Raw genomic sequence first — 23,226 nt, forward strand, 5'->3', positions numbered from 1 at the left:
CAAGTTTGTCCTTCTTAGGGCAGCTTTTGTACCGCGCCTGCCTCGAGAGTCTGCTGAGAATTAAAATTTAGTTCTAAAGCAGTAGTTTTTCTCCCTAAACAAATCAAACTTTCCTTAAGGAAATGTAAAGAAGATGAAAGATATTTTCTTTTCTGGGAGATATTTCCAAAGGGGGAAAAAATGTAGTAACTTCTGAAGCTGGCTTTAAAGCCCAGTTTTCAAACTCTGATTGGTCCATTCATAAATCCTCCCACAAGCCAACTAAAGGCCATATAACTTTCCCTAAATATAATTTATTTTTTATTTTGTTTGCTTTTTTTACTTCATCTTCTACCTCCTTTCCAAGGAAATGACTAACCTTCCTCCCATCTATCCAGTCAGCCTCTAGGCTGCATGTAATTTGGTTCACTTTAGTACAACACAATATGCTTTTTAAAAAACGGAGGAAACATGCACTTCCAAGGAAAAAATAAATGCAAGGTGTCACCAGAAAGACTTGAAGAGAGAATGAGATACATATGACAAGAATTATAAAGCATATCTATCTCCCCAAAAGAGAAAATAGGTCTTGCAATGCCAAATTATGCTGGAGCAAAGTCAAAGGCAGTAAAGTCATTTCAGTATTAGCTATGTCCTCAATCCCTTCATATTTTAAATATTTTCCTTTCATCACTCCTTTTTCCTTCTTGTCTCTGTGTCTTTTGTCTTTTTTCCTTCTTGTCTCTGCTTGAGAATACAAGGAAGGACCAGTATCACACGTACTGAGTAGCACCTTATTGAGCAAATAGTCTCATGAAACCCAGTATCTCTGCTTAGGGAGAACTGGTGATTGATATTGCATAGCCAGTTACACCAGCCAGTGCATCTGATTTCTGCATCTATCCGAGCTATTTAGCAGGACTTCAGTAGGCTGCAGGACTTTGATTTTTCTGTTCTGGAAAAGAAAGGAAACAAAGTTCATTCCCACTGAATGTAACTCCTTTTGAAGAAACCTTGTCCATTCCTTCCTCCAGCTTTGGAAATTGTGCCTGATTTTAACAAGTTAATCAAAGTCTTTTTTCCTGGAGTAATGAGAACATTATTGTGTCTTTATCCTCTCAACCTTCTGCATGTACGCTCAGGAGAAAGCATCCTGAAATTATAATTAAAATAGATCCACAGGCTGGTTCTGCTACATTCCTATGCCCATCCCCATCTGTTAAGGCAGTGGTAGTGCCCACTAACAAGGTAGTAGGCCAGTTTCAACAGGGCATATAAGCCAACTGAAGATAAGCCTAGAGAGAGCTCCTAGCAAATACAGCAAGTGTCGTATTTTCTGCCACTAGGACCTTCTGTTTGCAGACAATGCTAGCTCAAAGCCAAATGTTTTGTCACAGATGACTGTATCACCTGATCCAGTGAATTAATGCCTTTCCTCTGGCTCTAGTTTCCTTGTCAAGAATGACTGCCTGGAATTCTAGTTTAGGTGGCATAATTTTTTCCTACTCTTTTTAGTTATTTGTGCAGTAGTGCCTCCTGAGTCCTGATAAGTCCTTTCCAGTTTATGTGAATAGTGCAACTTGCCTGAGGATCTTCCCCAAAAATCCTTGTTTATTAACTGTAGAAAGATCAGTTTTGATCATTGTCCTTGAGAAATCATATTTTTACCTGTGTTATTTACACCTCTTGAGAAAGAAATTGAAAGAAAAAGAAAAAGAGCATAGCTCTTGTTGAACTTAGCTCAACATAATTGTGTTTTTTCAAATAAGAGTGAATGCAAACATCCTATACCCCAACTTTCAAAGAAATATTCAGTGCTGCATAATGCTCTACAGCCATCTCCAGCTACAAGATTTGGCAAGAGATCTTCTGCCATAAAAAATGGCTCTATATTTGAAGTAACCTTAGAAATAATTAAAGAAAATGTCTGCATCAATTAATTTTTTAGAACTTTAATTTTTCAATATGAGAATTTCTTCTTCAATTTTCCAGATAGATTCTCTGAGAGAAAGGCCTTTCTTTGATGACAATTTTTGGCCCAGTTCCTGTTCTCTATAGCTTTTGTAGTGGTCAAAATCTCAGAAGAAATCAAGGGATGGAAACAACCATAATTGATTGAACCAACCTTAAATGCAGGAGACAAAAAAAAAGAGGATAGCTCTGCAGTGACACAGCTCTTACTCCACTGTGTGCTTGCACACGCTGCACTGGGTGGTGGTAATGGAAACGCTAAAGCCCCTGTTACCCTCCCGTCTGCTTCACTCCTGAGGCAAATCTGTGCCTACAACCATTTCACTGCTCTAATGACCATTTTTAATGCGCATAAAGCATTGTCTATTTATCTCAATTTTGTAAGTATTTGCAGTACAAGAAAGCCTAATTGGGACCTCCAATGTAATTAATTCATAGATATAATTCCAGAGAGAAAGGACTGCAACACAGGACTGACAGGGAGTCCTGCGCAGCTGTGAATGATGAAAGAAGAATGCTACTTGTAATACGCTGACACTGTACAGAAATAGGCTTTGTGTTCCCAAGTCATAAAATGTCTTTTGGGATGAAAGACAGACATTTGGGGTTAGTTAGTTCCTATTTAATTAGGTGGCTTCCAATGAAAAAGGGTTTATTGAATGGATTCAAAAAGCAAGAAGAATGGAAAGTGCTCTCACACATATTTTCATTTTTCCTAAGTTTTTAATTATGCAGATACCCAGGGATCTTGCCATAGTAAAGGCTGAATAAAAGTTAGAAGTGTCTTCATACTTTAAATAGCACTAGACTATATTGTAAAGTCTCCAGCTTCTCTTGGAAAATTTCTCTATTGCTTGGCTTTTCTTTTTCTTGAAATAATTGGATGAAAACCAAAGAAATTGTTATATATTATTCAAGATTTAACCATATTTTTCTCCTTGTTTTAAAGCTAGTTTTCAGTGCTGCATTTAATCTTATTATTTTTGTTCTGATCATTATTTTGTGTGTGTGCCACTTTACCAATATTCTTACTTAACTTTCTAATTGAGTTCAGCCTATTCCTCCAATGTATGATGATTAAACCATATTTTAACCTCATTCTCCCACAAATTTGCAATTGTTTCCTGTTTTGTGTCATCTGAAAATATGAGTAATATTATTTGTATTTCATCCTTCAGTTCATTCATGGATGCCCTGAAGTTAAGAACAAGGGACAATGAGATACAGACCTCCGGAGACAGAATTTGTCAGCAAGATATAAAATTAAGAAGCCATAAAATTGGTATGTTTTCAAAACTGTTTTCCTAAAAACAATAGAAAAGTTTTATTAAGTGAATAACAAGAAAGCCAGGTTGATTTATTTTTGCTTAAAACCATCCACATTTTATTATAAAAAAGTTGCATCTTTGGCAGACATTCACATCATAATCTTGATTTAAACTTTACAACTTGGATTGATATCAGATGTTCTCTATATATTACCTTAATCATTTCTAATAAAGTAGGACAAAAAGAAACAGTGTTAACAATACAATAAGCAAAACAGTACACACAGAGCTTTAGCTTCTGCACAAGTGCAGAATTATCCCAGACTACAAAATATCAATATAAGTTCCAATTTAAAGACATTTTAAAATCTGTGGAAGTTGATATAAATTGAGAAATAAACTGATCTACTTTTCTGGATACTGATGGTTTGTAGATAAACCTTTATAGACAGATAAATGTTAATATTTTGAAAATATTATCTAACTGTCCAGTGATTGCTATAGCTACATTAAATCCGTTTGTCATTGTCAGCACTCAGAAAAAAAGAAAAAAAAATAGCTGTTATAACATTTATTCCTTTTTTTTTTTAAGCTCTCAGGTGACATAGTGAAATGAAAAATAAGTACCTCATTGCATTTTTTTAAAATTCTTCTCTATTGAGTCTTGAGACTTTTAGGGATCAGTATCGTGGTATTTGGGAGCTGCTGGCTATAAGACTTATGTTTCAATTAACACAGTACTGTCTGAAACTAGCCCAATTAGTTCACATCAGTTAGTCATGAGTGGTGTGCTGTTGGATACAAATACATTTACAGCCAGAAAACATAGCTAATCTAAAACCAAGGGAAAATTAATGTACTTATTTTGTGCTGAACATTCAATAAGTATTAAATTGCATAGATTAGGCTATAAGTGTTGGGCAAGAAAAAAAAAGCAGGCAACATGGGATTGCCTGTTGAATTTCCAATCACATAACCACAACATTGTTGAGTTTGGAAGGTACTTCTCTGGAGATCATCTCATTCTGAACAAGCAGGGTCACCTAGAGCACATTGCAGAGGATCGCATCCAGGTTTTGATGATCTTCAGAGAAGAAGACTCCACAACATTTCTGGGCAACCTGCTTCAGTGCTCTGTCACTCTCACAGTCAAAAAAATTTTCCTCAAATTCAGGCCAAAATTCTTGTGCTCCAGTTTGTGTCTGTTTCTTCTTGTCCTCTCACTGGCCACCATGAGAATAGTCTGGTCCTATCCTCTTGACGCCCTCCCTTTAGATATTTGTACACACTGAGTAAGATCCTCTCTCAGTCTTCTCTTCTCCAGGCTTAACAGGACCGATTCTCTCAGCCTTTCCTCATAAGATCCTCATAAGAGAGGGCAGCTACAGGGTAGTACTGTTGAAGAGAATCTCCAACTATAAAATAACAATGCTGCTTTCCTTCTTCCCATAGTTATTCAGTTATTCTTCTTTAGTTTTAAGCAAAAGATGGAAACCACAACTAGGAAAAAAATGTGTTTCACTGAATTCCTTCAAATCTTAGTAATGTTGTGGTTTACTGTCACTTGTAAAAGGTAAAAATGCTAGTTAGAGGATGTCTGCACAATCTTTGGACCACTCAGTTCACCTCTCAGGCCTGAGTTAATGGCACAGCTCAAGATCCACCAGAACTTATGGTAAGAAAATACTGGGCTTGTGTGTGGATTGACTGCCTAATGGTCCGTATTTGCTTTGCTTTTGACACATTTCAAATACTTGTGCATATTTAGGAAGCTTTAAACAGAAAGGCAGCAAAGTTTCAACATAAAATGGCTAGATTCATCTTTACCATAAAGACGAATGAAGGCTCATTTTGAATGTTTTAACATACAGTGAGCGAAAGCACTCTGAGTCTGCCATGAAATCTGTCATGATAGGCACTGTTGTAAGAAGAATTTATCTTGCACTGACAATAGCTCTGAAAAAACAATAAGCATATTAAACTGGGCCAAACAGAGTGTTGCAGTCCAAGTGTCCCCTCAAATACGGACTAATGGTATCTGACGTTTATGGTTCAGTGCTGTGTATAAAACTGGGCTGCTTTCTGCTTAAGACCTCTGCAGAAAAAGTGGTTTGAGATTCCAGATATCCTCCCCTGCAAGGCGGGTCTGTTTGAGGAGCGCTAGAAATAATGTAAGCTGTGCTTGGTCAGACCAAAAGTCCTCTCAGCCCACCATCTCATCTCCCACAGGGACAAGCAGTGGCTGCCTAGCATGAGAGCAGAGCCAGCATGCAGTGGTAATTCCCTATTTTATTCTCTCAGTCATTCACAGCTTATGGCTCTTTTGAGTTGAACAAGGTATAAGCCATAAGAGAGCGTTCTTCTCTGCATATGTCAAGTTGATTTTTGAACTCACAGCACCTTGCAGTGAGAAATTACGCAGCATACGCATGTGTTTTGTGAAGAATCATTTAGTCTGGTTGAATCTACCTCCTGCTAATTTCATTTGGTCCTCCTTAATTCTTATTCTGTGAAAGGCAGTGGATAACAGTTGCTTGTTTGCCTTTTTGATGCCACTGTGACTGCATAGTTCTTCCTCACACCACCACAGACAGATAACACTAGTTTTTCATCTGGAAGGAAATTCACCTCCATTCTTTTCAGATCATATATAAATAACAGTCCTTAATTTCTGGATTCATTCCCTATGATAACTTCTCCTCACTCCTTCAGCTTTGAATAGACTGTGATAGCTGATAGAAACTTATGTGTATTCAGATATCTAAATGAGAACAAACATTTTCAGTAAAATTTTCAAAATGTGGAGGACGTCTAACTTTTTTAAGAGCACACTTGGAGTTTTAACTACCATGCCTTTTTTCAAGCCAAGTATACTGTATTTTTGAGGCTAGGGTGGATATGCATTTCTGAAATAGCTATACAATATTTGGCTGCAACTGACATTTTCACATATTTTGCAATCTGAGACAAGTTAATTTACACAGAACAATATGAACTCTCCACACATATTAATATCTGAATAACATCCATATGGAAACACAAAGCCCAATCCTCCAAATGATATTAGAGTAGCGATTCCTTCTGTAGAAGTAGAGTAATGACAATATTCCTTCTAGGAGGCTCTGCAGTGATTTATTAGCTATTCCAGCATGAACATAGTCATCTGTGAGTTTGTGTGTAATTGTGACTAAAGCATTCTAGCTTTACAGATCATGTTCAGATTACACATTATTCTATTTTTTTTTTCAAGTTGACCACAGTACTCTAAGTTTCAGGTCTTACCTGTGCATTAAGATGGAGTTGTGTGACTCTATCATGGCCTCAAACAACCAGTTTTGAAAAGATTCTTGATACTTTTCTCTTTCTCTCTCAGGCAAGTCTCACAAAAATGCTCTGTGATATTTTGCTGTGATTCGATGAATCACTGTTATGTACTTTTATTCTCTCTTCACTGCAAGCCTGGATTATAATTTCAAATGTTTTCAAAAGTGTCTTTTAAAATTCATCTCTTCTTAGATAAATAAGAGTCATTTTGTTCTATACAAATGTCCATAGATGCAACATAGCTTGGTGGAAAAGGCATGAGTTTGTTAAATGCCTTTCTGTGTTTGAAATATAAATTATTAGTGCAGTACACAAAATCCAATTGAGTTTATGCATCATTTCAAAATTGCTGTTTCAGGGTATATACATATCACTTACTTATATAATGAAATAGAAAGAAAATCAGGTGAAAGTTGTTTTGCAGCAATTAAAGATATAGCAAACAAAGAAGTAACAAATAAAGAAGCAAGCAAGTAATTGGTTACATATCCAAAAAGTCTATGTATCTGACTGTTTCATGTTCACTCGTATGAAGTAGAAGTGATACAGAATGAACAATACAGACTGGACATGCAATTAAAAGTCACGTCTGAATAACTTGTCAGGAAAGAGTAACAAAAGGATTCAGAACACAAACTATTGTGTCTGTCTATAGATTTTTGGCATGCATATACATATTCTATATATACAAATAAACACGGGCGATATGTCATTCACAGAAAGGAAAACCAAGGACATATTGAAGTTTCTTTCTTTCAAAAGTTTTTTCAATCTTTTATTTTAAAAGGGTAATGGGTTTCTCTAAGCCCAAGAGAGACCACCAGAGTGTCTGATTGTAATTCTTTCAGGTATATTTATATTTTTAAATTTTAATATTTCAACAGTTTATACTCCATGGTCCTTGATTCTTTTTGAAAGTGTTTTTAAATGTGTGACTTGTATAGAAAAGAATGCTAAAGACAATCATTAGCCAATACATGTAAATCATTTTGAATCCCACAAGAAAGACTTATGTGATCAATTTCCTTTGTTTCTTTTTAAATTGTTTTCCCAGCTCAACAGGGAAATATATTTTATGTTTAACTATGTGTGAACATTTTAAGTTAGTACATAGCAGTACAGGATTCACAACATCTTTGAAAGGGATATTTTAGTTAAATGCCAATGTATAATATATTTTGCAAATTCTCATTTTATCTATGTAGATAAAACTACATACGTACTTATATATATATATATATATGTATATATATATATGATCTAAAAAAGTAGCAATCACACACAATGTGTAATTGCCCAAGTGCCTTCATAAATGTACTGAGAATTTAAGTCTCTACTGAAAAGAAGATCTCTCAAGAAACCAAAATATATTCCATGCAAATCATTGCAAAAACCCAAGTACATTTTAAGAGTATTTTAACTACCATAAATCTTTCTAAATATGATGAGTCTAAATTTACATATAATGGTACAAAAAAAAAAGGTTTATGTGTTTATGTTTTCTACTAGATGCTCATTTATTCATCCTTTTAGTATTATTGAGATTCAAAGTAAAAAACTGGTTATAAAGAAAAGAAAAAAAGGAAAACATTTTCAAAAAATTATTTTTGTTATTTGTAAAATCCAAGATGTTTCCTCAGTTTTTGGTAAACAAGGTTAGTTCCACTATACAGATAGGGAAAGTGAGGATCAAAACAAACCCCTTTTCTTTGTCCTCACATAGCAATTGTAGCAGGGCTGCGTCGGCACTCTTTGGGCACGCTGCCTACTCTGTCACTCATTGACAAATGTGCCATTGCCATGGCCTCTAGGAGTCTAATTATGAAGTACTTTCTGGCAAATTTGTATATTTGCTCCTTTATCTCAGATTTCTGATGTCGTCATTGGGGTGAAGCAATTTGCCTGTAAGCTCTGTGAAGACAGTTCATGTTCCTAGCATTTAATTTTTATAAGCCCTTACCATTATCTTCAAAAGGATATAGCTTCCCATTTAAAAGCTTCAGTTTTCATTTGTGGGGCACATATTCAAAAATCAAATGGACAAAAATTCATAGGCCCATCATAACCTGGCAGTGGAACTCAGGGAACCTCATCCAAGACTATAGGTGGCCTTTAAGTGCAAATTTCCATGAAGGTGCCGGACAGCTCCTTTCAGGGATTGCAGGAATATGTGAACTTGCACAGGTCTCACAGGAAAAATGGTCTTTATCATGACTATTCTTTCTTCTCTTCTCTTGCTTCTCAGAATCACACATTTTAGCATGGGCATACGTTGGCTAAGCACAACAAATCCTCCTCAGAGATTTTGTGTGCTATGGGTACTTTATACGCCTCTGTCATTCTGAAATCCTAGGCTGCTACACCACAGATCGAAGAGAAGCAAACTTTAAAAGGCACTGTTGCATTTGTCCAGATCTACCACAAAGTTTTCACAGTCCCCAAACGGTTATAATTTGGGGTGAATATGTGGCATATTAATATCCTACACATGATCTATTAAATTATAAAACCATTTGCTGAATCCCTCTTTCTTAACAAGCTGATGAAATAAAATGTTTGCTGTCTGTGTCAGTAAGAGGCAATCTGTTTCCTTTCCTTCACAGTATTTTCCAGAAGATCGTGATATTAAATAAACTCATAATATTTCATACATATCTAAACAAGCACCCTTGGAGGAGCTCAGCCATCCCACAGCAAAGTTGTGTTGCATCTCTACTATAAATTGTGTCTGCCAGTTTAGGGTTATTTCACAAATATCTACACAAAAATTATGTATAAATCACGAAAGATTTATACATATATTTTTTTTTCTCTCCAATAAGGCAATCATTTGTGAACACATGAAAGACAAATAGGATTGTAAAGAAAACAACCAATACTAAAGCACATTCTCAGGATACAAAATATTGCTGGAAAAGAAAAGACCTTGTCATAATGTAAGAATAAGAGCCTGCTTGATAAAATTTAAAACCTGTGATCTGAAGCATCAGACTCAGTTTGGGACCCTCCCCATGCCTCTATTCCCAGACCTTCCCAGTGCTGGAAAGGGCCCAGAGGTATAGGAATGTCAACGGTTACAACAGATGAGCAAAACAGAGGAATATAAGCTCTCACAGCCCTGTTCAGCACAGCTCTGCATAGGCTTCCCCATTGGTGGCTGTTCATTCACAATAAAGACCACACGAACTCTTGGGACAGCTGGTGCCTGCCACTGATGGGGTCCAGAACAACCCAAGCTGCTCTGGCACAATGTGTGTGCTGGGGCTTACTCCAGCTTCTGATGGTTGTAAAGACACTGCCCAGACATCGTTATCATCATCAAACATTTGGGTTGACAGGCTCCTCAAATAGTAGCCAAGACATTAATTCTGCTTCTCACTAGCTCTGCTCTGACATAGCAGTTTCATACAGCATGTGGGAAAGAGGAAGGGCAAGAAGAAAGGAGGAAAACAAGATAACATGTTGAACTGTAGAAGAAAATAAAAAGAATTGAAAGAAGTATTAAGAAATAAATCATCTTTGAATTATTTTCTTTTTTTCTTCCCTCCCTACGAGTCACCTGATCTCATCACCACCATAACCAGTGATCTGTGCTTTTATTATTATTATTATATTGGAGTGATGTTCCAGTACATTAGTTCTTGCCAAAGACTACAAGTCTTTCACCTGTGCTTATCTTCGAGGAGAATGGTACACAAGAATAGAGGGTCAATCATAGATCAGAGTGGAATAGTAAGGCAGTTCACATTGTCCATTGCGAAAAATTATTGACAGAAATTAAGCAGCCTTTTTACCAACAAGCTTTCCATAATCAGTTCATATTATTTTCTTTCTTTTGTCAAATACAATTTTCAGACAAATTTTAGGCTTGGATTTGCTCTTAGAAGAGTCACAATAACTATTTGTTATTCAAAGTTAATGACCAAAAATTAGTTACTTAAATAGCATGGCATTATTTTTGCTCTCAGCTTGGAAGTCTGAATCACAATAATCTGTGGCAAATCCTTTCTGGGTCTAAATTATTTCATATAATGATTCTCACCTGCACAGTGGCTATTTTGTACTACTAATAAAAATGAGTGTTTTCTAACTTAACTATTCATCTCAGGGACATTGCTCACACCAAAGCTCACTGCCTGTTTGCTCACAGTAAGCATTCTTGTGACTACATTGATCCTGAAGTTGTAAACAGAAGAGAAACAACTTGACACCTTTCTGCTAAAATATTTATACTTACTAGGCAAATAGTGGTCCATCATTTGCATGAAGACAAACTAGTAGCAAAGAGGAGATTTCATTCCAAGAGCACAAGGCAGAGGCACTTGTCCCTTCCTTGCCTCTGCTCCCAGCACAGGCTCTGTACCCCAGTCCAATCTCAGCCCAGCCTTGGGCCACCTATCACTGTCCCAAAATGCCACAGCAGTGTCAGCTCCTGCTCTGCTCAGCCCAGCCCTGCTCAGACACATAAGAAAGAGATCAAAGAAACAAGAGTAAACTTATTCTTACATCAATGACTTCATGAGTGTTGAAAACATTAGCTAGATTTGAGTCAATTAGCACGATGGCTTTGTAGTCAGAGGCTTATACAAGTGAAGGATATGACATGATTGTCATCCCCTCCCCTTGTACTGCTGCTGTCTAAAATTTCCTATCGACTTTCCATAGGCAAACAGATCTATATGGACAAATTGTCTAATATAATTTAGAATGGAAAAATTCACTGCTTGTAACTATTATTTTTGACAGCAGCTGTCTAAAGAACTGATATGAAAAAAAAAATTGCATGTAATAGCATTTTCTTCTCCTCTAGTATTATGCTGGGCAACCTTTCTGTCATGCTGGGAGTAGCGTACACCAGGGAGCTGTCCTGGACAAACATTTCTTTGTATCCCCTTCCACCTTCACCTCACTTACGTGAGGAGCAACTCACTGGAAAATAATTAAGTGTTCCTTTCACAGCCTTCCTCGAGAAGGAAAAATTGATGTATTTCTAATTTCTGTTTGAGACAGGTGTGGAAGAGACGAAAAAAATCTCTAGAACTGGGAAAGGAGGCGAATATTCTGTACCCACATACATGACAAACGACAACAAAACTCACCTGAGACACAGCTTGATTTTGAGATAGTTTTCCATGACCTGTAGGTAGATGAAGGAAGAACAGTTGCATTATTTCTTTATATTTCGTATTGATCCTGCAAAAAGTATATTCTCATGTTATGCTTTTCTGAACAAAGTAAATCATTTAGGTTGTAATGAGTGAAAAACAGTGTAAGAACAAGCAAGGCTCCTTGGTCCTAAAACCCATTGCTCGCACACTTGAAATGGCAGCTTTTGGCAATGACTAATGCGTACATATAGTCCAAGGACACTTATAAAATGTGACAGCTATCCTATCCTGACATTTCAAAACAGATGCTCAAACAATCCAAAATAGGGAAACTTCCAGTGCTCTGTCAATCATTAACTTTCTTAGGAAGCCTTGTATGATAAAGATCAGCCAGGATCACTGTTTTACATTAACAAAGATTTCTACAAAGGAGTTTTAAGGGACATGCTGTCCCTTTTCTTAATACCTATCCTGCATCAGACCACTGTTTCTTGCATAAAGCAGCACACATAAGTTCCCTCCCATCTTTTTCTTCTTGTATTTGCATATATTACATGGAAATATAGCCCACTGTGTAACTGTAAAGTGGATGAAGTTTCATTGGAGAAAAAGTGCTGTGCTTTTCCTGGGATGTGCCCATTTTGAACCCTGAAATAATAAAGAGAAAAAAAGTAGAAGAATAACTATTGGAACCAAAAAGTATAATCCAGTCTCACCTGGAGTTTTGCATCACCTTGTAGAAAAAAAAAAAATCTGATTTATAGCTTCATCTACTTTTCTGATGAAGACCTCTTTATGTAACGACTTGTTCCAATACCAGTTTACTGCCAGCCCGGTAGATCTCCTTCATACTCCCTTCGATATGAATATGTGAAATATAATGAAATATATATATGAAATTATGAAATTATGAAATTATGAAATATAATGAAACAAATAAATGCTGTTTCATCTTCTGGAAAAAGACTTGTTCCCGCTTGTACACCACATCTGCAAACTCTTCTGCAGTAAAACACCCATCCTCAATCATTCAGAAATTTCTTGAGGCCAGAAGTGGGCCACTTTTCTTTTCCTGAAGTCAGTGGGCAGTTGACAAACTTGAGAAAGGTGGAGAGCATAGTTAAAGAAATTAGTGTGATTATCTAAACCTCTGTAAACCTCTGCTTTGAGGAAAAGAGGAAGGCTGGGATCTGATCTTTCCCAGATTTATCCTCATGCTTCTGAAATGCCCATCTGTAGAAAACAAACAAGTAGCAAAAGGTGATGTTTGGAACAGTGTCCTGTCTCATGGAAACTGGTGTAGTTCCTTTTCAGAATTATTCTCATAACATTATTAAAATCATTTTGTTGCTTACAATATGGTCTCTTACTATATATTTTTCCATTAGCATCCCTAGGATTCCTGTAGAAAAGTCAGACAAGGCTTGTGAATACTTTTATTCTCACTTTACAGAGCTGAAATGAAGACTGAAGGATAAAATAATTTGTTGCTGGTTGTATATTGTGCTAGATTCAGTACAAGAGCCAGGATTTGTAATTCAAAATCTTATAACAGCAAGATCTTTTCTTCAGTGGCAATGTTTTCTAATCCCTGCCCTGAAGATATGGAAAAAAGCAGCAATAAGAGTGCATAAGAACTATTTTCTTCCTTCATTTCCTTGCTGATGTCTTCTAACATTCAAACATGACATGAACCCTTTGAGGACAATATACCTGCTAAATAAGAAAGGAATTTGAGCGGTCTAATTAGGAAATTTGCAATTATTTTGCTATTTCTCTGAAGCCAATGAAACTCGCTTTGCTTAACCATGTTTGAGAATAGATCAAAAATGACTAAACTATTTTTGACAAAATTGTCCAATTCAATTATCTCATACATAGGGATAAAACTAAAGCAATGTCAGCCTTGAAGAGAATTATTCTGAATTATACTTAACTGAAAAATGAAGCTTGGAATGAACATGTAAAAGTATGATTGTGTTTAATGCTGCTTAATTGTTACCTCCTTAAAGCTACTGTACAACAACACAAGGTAAAATTGTTTATATATTGCAATAGTCATTTTATTACTTGACAGTGATATGAAATAATAAACTTTTCGGTGTGCTACAGATGTCTCTATCATATCAGCCAAAAAAGAAAGCAGTCATGAAGAAGGAGAATGGAACATAGTGAAATGGTAGGTGGGAGGAGATGATGAGTCTTTCATGTTTCTGCTGTAAAAATTGGAGCACAGGCTGCACAAGGACCCTCCATTCAGTCTGCTTCTCTGCAGTCACCAATGAACACATCAGATAATAGTGATTGCAAAGAGATAGGCATAGGTGTTTTTTTGAGTGCTCTTTTTCAGCTCAGTTTTGTCCCATGATGCCTTCTTTTAGTCCTGACAGCACTAAAATTTGTGCAAAGCATCTCACCAGTTTGCAATGCACATCTAAATGATCCCTTCTTTTCCTTTACTTGGCATTCATATTCCTATTCCCTTTTCTGCATGCAAGGAGAAGCATGATTTTGTACACATCTTAGAGCTATATCTCCTATGCTGTTCAGGTGCTAATCCTGCTCTCATCAACAGAGTACTTGAACATCTTCCAAAAGTGCCCCCTGCCCTTCTTCTGAGTCACTCAATAGTCATTAATGTTTAATGGCTAGACGAATGGGTAAGAGATAAAAAAACAGAGAAGCACGCGCAGCAGATTTTCCTCTGCAGAGAAACCTGGTGACCCTTACCGTGTCTCTGCTTTTTTCACAGTGCAACTGGGAATCCTGCTCAATCCTATTTCATGCAAGCGACAATGACTTAGGATAAAGCAAAAGAAAACAAAAGACAGTACAGAATTCCCAAATGGTATTTGCTCCAAACAGTATCACCATTTAGGCACTTAAATTTTCTCTCAAGAAGCTCATGAGGAGTTCCTTTCTAACATAGTGATACAGTACACTAGTCCAACTTGCAGGCAAATATATTTTATTAGGTTTCCCCCAACATGTACAGAATACCATTCTGCAGACTTTCATGCTGACTTTGAGGCTGCCCTTCCCTGCTAGGGCGAACTTTAAAATTTAAAGGGAAAAATCATTCGTAGATCTTGCAAGCTGAGGAAAGAAACCCTACTTGGTGTGATTTGCTATAATGATAAATTTATCAGAAGCTGTTCATTTTATCTGCTGCAGAACTGCTCTTTGATGGCATTAATCTGCAGTAATGATTACAAGAAAGTAATTCAAAGATGTTCAAAGGAAAAGGTGACACGATGCTTTCTATCTCTTTTCTGGATGCTGCCTCAGATTCTTCAGTAAATTACAGATGTAGAGGGAGAAAAGATGTGCCATATGCTGCAGAATACTTGGGGGAAGCTGGAAACATGAAGCAATGCTTTACATTTGCAAACAAATGTGTTGTAGATTCTAGGTAGACTTTTTTTTTGTGAGAGGCTTCAGAGACAAAAGTCTTTGAGATGTTTAATATTAAATATATGCTTTCCATTAACTGTTGGTGAAGAGAATCACGAATTACCAGTCATGATTCTTAATGTTTCATAATATTTCAGGTAAAATGCATTCATAGTACCTTTTCACATGGCCTTTTCAAAAGAAAGTACTCCAAAATACTGAGTGGGAGGGGGGAAATGATCTTTTTTCTACTAAAAAAAATAGTGAATCTTTTTTGCTGGATAAATTTTTCTCTTGTGTGCGTGGCTTCATGAATATTTCTACTCTACACTATAGAGCATGAAGAGGACCAAAGGATGTTCCAAGGCTAGAAGCAAGCTGGAAAGATTCCTGATGCCCTCTCCCCATTTGTTAGACATAATAGATGTTTTTAGATTCTTTTTTTTTTTTCTCCACTGTTTAAAAGGCTAACATAAAGTCACAGCTTTTATCGCTGGCTGTAAGAGACCTCTGGAGGTCACCTAATCCAAACTGTGCTAGGAGAAGGACTCCTAGGCTGCCAAGAGAACAAGTTACTCAAGATTTGCCTTGCTGAATAAGAAAATGGATGACCTCTCTCGGTGACCTGACCTGTGCTGAATTTTCATTTGGGCAAAAGTGTTTTTTATTCCGTCAAGTTTTGGTTTTCCAGCCTGCAGTGTGTCCATTGCCTTTTGTCTTACCGTTGTACCTTGTTTTACCAACCATTTCTCAATGTAATATTGTCCTCTTCCTTCCCACCCTGTCCTTACTGAGCAGGCCTCCTGAATTCTTCTGAATCATAGGTTTGTCCACAAGGTTATCAGCCACTAAATAAACTCATTTTGTTTTACTCTGAATGTAATATAGAAGGTAGCACAATGTTGTCACTGTGAAATTTTGGAGTGAAGCAAATGTTACAGACATGTGAAGATACTTTTATATTTTTAGAGTGACAGAAAACACCCTTAGCCTACAGTTAAAAAACCCAGTTGTGCTGTCCACACAGATCTTTGAGAAGGAATCAAAGGTCTCTCCATTTGCATCCACACTGTCAGTCCTTAAAACAGATCTAGGAGGACCTGCTCTTGGACCCCTGCCTAACACTTGCAGGGATGCCACTATGCCACAGGCCTCCCAAATTTTGATCCATGCTGATCTCATGGTCCCACCATATACTGATCCACTACAGCTACCCAGGAAGAGAAAGGCAGACTCAGCTGAGGATTATGTATATCCTGTGAAAGTTGCATGTACTTCACATTGACAGTAAGAACCTTGGTAGTTTTATCTACACCACTGCCACCACCAACGAAAGTCAACATCTATTCACCCTCCAACTCATGCTGTTTCTGGTCCTAGACTAACAAGTGATATTGATTGTTATTTCCTGCTCCTCAGGACATGGCCATTTTTGCATGGAAAGCAGTAGGGGAGGGTTGTTCGAGTAGGGTTGTGCTTCCACATGCAGTCCTCCCTCTGCTCCACTTTCCTCTGGGGCCTGGGTGGTAATGAAGGACCTAGTTCAAGCTGCCAGGACACATCACCAAGTGAAGGAAATTTCATTTACTTTTTAAGGTCTTCAGCTCAAAACTCCTCTTGCTTTTCCTCTAGAAAGGCCACGTAAAAGATAGTCCTTTGCAGCAACCACAGGAATACTGCCTTATGGCCAGATAAAGTTCTAGATAAAAAGCCAATGTCTTGCATGGAGAAATTTATTCGTCCTTTGCATGGGGGTGTTTATTTTCCAGTCTACCATACCATGGTCTGTAATAGTGGACAAAAAGATGTCAAAAGTGACAGCTCACTGAGCAAAGAAAAGACAAGGTGTGTCAAGGAAAGCTGTTTTAGTCATGTTTCTTAAAATGAACCCTCAAACTAGAATTCTTCCATAGCATCTGTATCTGGCCATATGAAAGCAGTACCTTGCACAATTCAACAGATTGGGAGTCAGGTCAGGTAGGAAATCTGGTTTTCTCTCTCAGGCACTCATTAAACTCTCTTACACCAAACAAACAAGCAAACAAACAAAACCACCAAAAAGTGGGAAAAACAATGCTGTACATTTAATTTTTGCACCTATATAAGTGGCAGAGACTGTAGGATTTATCTCAACTTTTTTTTTTTTTTTTAATGAAACCTTCCCTCTGCAACCTGATGCTGTAACAGAAGACTAAATGTGGGCTGGGAATCATCAGCTCCCAGATGAGGTTTTGCAGAGAATAAAAAATGTAGGCATGTCTACTGCCTGTCATGTGAACTCATCTGAGTTTGAAATGATGCATCTCCTGTTTTCCTCTCCTGACCAAAACAACTTTATTCTTCTCCCTATATTGGCCAAAGTACAGGGAAATGAGAACGAGACAAGACTCTCTACAAAGGGGTGAAACAAATGCTAGGAAGGTTCAAGCATCCCAGAGCAGGGAAGCTTGACATGGGGTTTGTAATACTGATCCTTTGAAACTATCTAATATTCTCTTTGAGAAATAGAGGGATAAAGTTGTTTCTACAGCGGTAGCAGAAGGAGGCATGGCTAGGAAAATTGTTATGGAACTAAGGTTTCTCTTCCTATATTTCTATCTTATGTAGCCTGGGAGTGGTTCGGCTGACTACTTCCTGGGATGCTTTAATTAAGGTATTTTCTTGCTTATCGTATAGGCAAAAGTGTGGCAAAGCATTTGTGGTGAAGCTACTGCCAGAGAGATGTGTTTCACGCAGTCACTACTACTAATCTGCCTCCCTCTGTCTCCTACAAAAGCATCCATTATCCCAGTGATAACTCCCCCAAATTCCCATGGAATAATACAACCAGAAATGGATATTTGAAGATGCATGCTATTCATGTTACTTTGCAGAAAGGTTTTACCCTCTGGAAGTGAATGTTGTTTACGGTCCATCTGAGTGGCTCTCCACTTGCAGCTCTGTAAAAGAAGTAGGTTCCAGTGATACTCCTGGATATCACTGTATCCTGGATACAGTGTCATATCTGCAGCTGAATGGTATAGGGTCACACCACTGAGAGGCACCAAGATGCTACTGTGGTACATGCAAACTTGATAAAAATAATGCAGCATATGTTGCCCAAGACGTGTTGGTGGACACATCATTTCTAACAGGTGAACTGGATATTGCAGCTTGTAGATTTTATGATATGATGTGAGGGTATAATGAGAAGGATAGACTGGAAAGTACTTCAAAAATAAATGAAGGTTGGCATGACTCCTTCTAGCACGTATACAAGTAAATATGAAGTACTGCTTGCAAGTGTAAATCCCAAGTGAAAGTTTTCTATATGGCCTCCTGCAAGAAGCCTAGATTCTTGATGGTGTGGTAAGGTTGTATTTCATATTTGCCTGCATGACAATCCAGGTGGAATAATGTCATTCTCCTCCCGAAGGCATTCTTGGAGGTTGACATTGCAAGTAGCTACGGCATTTAGCTTTGAATATAAGCAGACATCAAAAGCTGTATAGACATATCTAATGGGAATCCATAATTTGATTATTTTATTGTTGGTGTTCACTTTCCTTTTGGGTGAAGTAGTCTTAAAAAAAGAGAGAAAAGAAAAGAAAAGAAAAGAAAAGAAAAGAAAAGAAAAGAAAAGAAAAGAAAAGAAAAGAAAAGAAAAGAAAAGAAAAGAAAAGAAAAGAAAAGAAAAGAAAAGAAAAGAAAAGAAAAGAAAAGAAAAGAAAAGAAAAAAGAAAATTGCAAGACCTTATCTGGAACAGTACCAATTAAGAGCACAGTTCTAAAATAAATCAAAGAGGATGAATATTTACAAGTACTTAGCAGTGGTAAAAATCTTATCTACTATGAGCATCAGAGAAAACAAACTTGAGTAAATGCCAAATGTTTTGAAATAATATCTCAGAGTTTTATTTTTGTTCATAAAAAATATAACCTTTCCAGACTATAACACTGAGTATGGGGCTGAAGAACAACAAAGGGAAAAAAAAGGCCAAAAAAAGAAGAGTTTTCCTAACTTAACATTAAAAATAAAAAGGTGACTTTTTATACTCACTTATATACAAGCGAAACATGGACTGTTTCCAGTAGTGACCAGAAGGGAGAATAAGAAGCCTATGTTCAGAGAGTAGAATAATATTGTTAGAAAAAAAATGTTCTGAAAGAACAATGGCAAAAGAAAGCTTTGGGTTCTTTCTTTCCCCAACCATGATGGGAATTTACAGTGCATAGAGAAAAATACATCTGTTTTGTTACATGACTACCTACAAGCATGCCACAAAACTGTAGAAAGAAGGAAACAGAGGTATTTGAAGGATGTGTATGTTGAGTAGAACCAGTATTTAAAATATGAGGCAATTACAACTACATCATTGCAGTCTGACAGTGCACATTTCTTCCCAGAAATAAGCCTAATAATAATACCTAGCTTTTCTATGGTATTTCCTATTGGAAGATCTTGAAGTATCATTAATAAGCCACATCCATCCTTGAGAGCATATATCTGACTTCCAAACTATCCTGGCCTTCGAGAAATACTGAGAGTCCATGCAGAGTCACACAGAGCTGCTACACAAATTTCTGCCAAATTAGACCCCAAGTGACCTGAAACAACTGACACTTCTACAAGAGAATATGATGTCAAGACCTCATGAGGCCCACATAACTACAAATTACCACACTACAAGCAACACTGGGGCTGGAGACCTCCATTACTCAGGGCCATGCTCAGTTTTAATGTTATGCTGTCTCTGAAGGCAAGTGTGCCTCACTGCCTTTATAATCAGCAGTAGCTTCGTGTAGTCCAGGGCTTTTTGGCATGACTGTAGTATGCCATCAGGGCAAAAGAGCAGCTAAAAACACAGAAGCCATTAGGAAGAATTTTTGGATGACTAAAGTCACAGAATTGGGGTGGAAAGGGGGAGTAGGGCTTTTTCCCCTTATTTTCTGATGTTGTCTTCTGTACACTTGGATAGTCAGCCTGGGTGCTTTTACAGCAAATCATCATGGAGGTTTTTAATGAACTCATGGATGATTATGGCCCAATGGCTGTGCTGAAGAAACTGTAAAGATGCAAGGATCCTTCATATTTGTTTATTGAAGTTCTTCAGATGCATTTTGGGGGCTGCATTTTTTTTTCCTGATTTGAATGTGCAGGCTGGATCATATCAGGTCTTTCCTATTTTTCTCTGAGTAAGAAAGACTACAGTCAGGAAAACGTTTCTAGACCTAACTAATTTTGAAAGGCTCCAAGACTGCAACCGTAGTACTAGGGCCAAAGCATGGGCTGCAATACTGACACATTGTCACCAATTTTGTTTAATTATTTGTATGCTCCTGCCCTCCAGGATAGCACCAGGAAATAGTCATGTGTTGCCTCAGACTACACTGTTCTCAGCGGGCTACACAATGATGTCTTTCTGAGTATGTTAGGAGAGTTAAGGTCTCTAGATATGAGCTGTGCCAGGTCATTTGTCCTTTGGGCCATAAAACAGGCCTGCCTTATATGAAGCAACAAACATAGCCTGAAAGCCTGGAACAGCCTTATGAAACACATGTGCAGGCCTGTGGCAAATGAGTGTCAGTGACCCTAGAGAGGGAAAATTGTCCCTGTATGCAAATGTTTTGTCTGTTTTTCTATACTCCCAATTAGGAAGTAGAGAACTGTGGACCAACATTCAGAACAATCATCCTACAATTGCCAAAAAGTCTGAAAACAAAAATCTATACTGGAGGTAGAGGGACAGTAAGGTATTACTGTATAGTGATTTGAAACTCAATAGTTGGATAATGTTTTGATTCCAAGCTGACATATTTGGTAACTTTGAATAGCAATGGGTTTTAACAGCACAAAGAGCACAAATCAGACCTCCAAAACAAGGGATTCCGGTACAGTTTTGTTCATGTGCAGCACTCACATGAAGGGGTCTACATTCATCATTTGTACCTTCTGTATTGGAGATGGAAATTTCTGTGATCTCTAAAGTCATAAAAATCTCCTGTGGGAAGCAGAGGCCAGACTTGACAAAGAAGATGTTTGCCTGCCTAGGCTGAGCGATAAGGAGCAGGGATGCAGCTGCTCAGCCCGGTTCACAGGCAGCACCCCCGGAAACCTGTTGAAGCCGGCCGCTCGGCTGGGCTTGTAGCCAACTTAACCGCAGACATCCTCCAAACTAGCTCTGGAGGTCAAACACCTGGAAATGAGGAAGAAGAGGAGGAAGGCAGGACCCTCCAATTGAGGGCTGGGACACCCGACTGGCATGTGCGCCTGCGCACCCAGGGGGGAGAGTTGTGCAACTGAAGGTGGAATTTGTCTGCGCCCTGGCCTGCCTCCTGGGTCGTACTGACCCTATGTGCCAGGATGCACCGGGCATAGAGAGGACAGTGCGGAGAGAGTGCGGAGGGAGAAGCTCTCTGAGGCCTGTGCTCGCTGCGCAGGAGCCGGTCAGCAACTCTCTCTGATCTGCCAGCTCGAGAGGATGTTCGGTTCCAGTATCCCGCCAGCAGGTATCACCGCATGAGTAGTTATCCATACTTTGCTTCTTTTATGTGCTTTCGCCTGAATAAATGCTCGATGTAAGCACCTTGTTCTGCGTGATTATTGCTGAATCCCAAGCCCATCCGGAACACTTCCATGGATGTACTTCTGATTTTTTTTTTTCGTATAAAGAAGGGATATGTAAGTATCAGAGAAAACTCATTTTAGAGAACCGTGAAGAAAGCAGAGAGAAGCAAAAATACGAGGCCAAGGAGACATCATGAATGCAGGAGTATGGGATATCTTTCTTCTCCAGTAATATTAAATATATCCATAATACTTAAAGAGTGCAAAGCTGTGGTTATATCTGTTCTATTCTACACTTTCTTCTTCCATCTGACTTTCTTTATAACACAGAAATTCCCTACACAGTTCTGTCACTGAGCCCATACCTTTTGGATAAGCAAAAGTTTTATTTTATGGGAAGATAATTTAGGAACTTTACCTAATGTAGAATCCTCCAAACAAAAAAGTAAACTGTTCCAAAGAGTTATATACACTTTTTAATGCACTTTTTTTCCTAATCTGAGCTCTTTACTGGCCAAGCTTCCAACTATTCCTTCCTGTTACACATCTGTTTGCTAAATTACAGAGGCTTCTTATACTGACAAGTATTCTCTTAGTATAGGTATCGAGAGAATGAGATCAAGTTTCTCACTTACTCCTGTCCATGTTAAGCTAAGAACATGGAATTTCTTTAGCATCCAACTGGAAGACACATTTTCCAGAAAGAGAAACCTTCTTGTAAACATCTTCTATGCTATATACATGCTCCAGTTCAGTAATTTATTTTCTAAGTGTGGATTCCAGAGGGTGAACAGTTTACAACAGGCTGCTCTGGTCTCACTGTTGCAATCTACGGCGGTAATTATTGCAACCTTTCCACTTCTACTAGCAGTCCCCTGCCTGAGCATCCCAGGCACTGAGCTACCTGTGAGTCCATGTCTAGCTGGTGGTCCCTGACAACCACCAGGTTCTTTTCCAAAGCACTGTATAAATTATTGATCACAAGCAATAGGAACCTGTGTTATCTTCAGTGTTTTGTCATTAAATGTTCCCTGCTGGCTTTGTAGACTGACCTGTTACTCACAGGTTTTGTGCTTACAGCAAAAATATTCAGACTGTCCCCACAACTGCAAATCACGGAAAACTCTTTTCTTATCCATAGAGTTAGTTGATGTACATCTACTACCAGTGAGTCAGGATTTAGTGTCCCGGAGTCAGACAATCTGGAACAAGCTGCACAACATGCATACTTACACAAAATATCAGATTAAATTCTAGCTTGTTATGATCCACTCAGATGCTGTTATTCATATCTGAATCACATATTTATTCCCTTGTATAATAATAAACTTTCTTATCTGCATTTATGGCTTCGCTTTTGGATGTCTTCACACTACATCAACTTTTCTTTCATTTACTGTCATTCATAAAATCAACACAAAACCAGAAATTCATGGGTTGGCCCAAGCCATGATCATGCATTCTGAAATTGACTGGAAAATAACAGCAACAACAACAAATGCTTTCCTTCAGGATTTCCATATAATCAAGGAAATATGGAAATCCTGAAGGAAAACATTTGTTGTTGTTGCTGATTCCACAGTGGCTGGTTCAAAGAACTGAAGAGTGGGCTTGTTCAAAGAACATGACAAAACCA

The sequence above is a fragment of the Tinamus guttatus genome, unplaced genomic scaffold (assembly GCF_059628265.1).
Source record: "Tinamus guttatus ecotype Peru unplaced genomic scaffold, ASM5962826v1 Tinamus_guttatus_pri_ptg000208l, whole genome shotgun sequence".
NCBI classification, from domain to species: Eukaryota; Metazoa; Chordata; class Aves; order Tinamiformes; family Tinamidae; genus Tinamus; species Tinamus guttatus.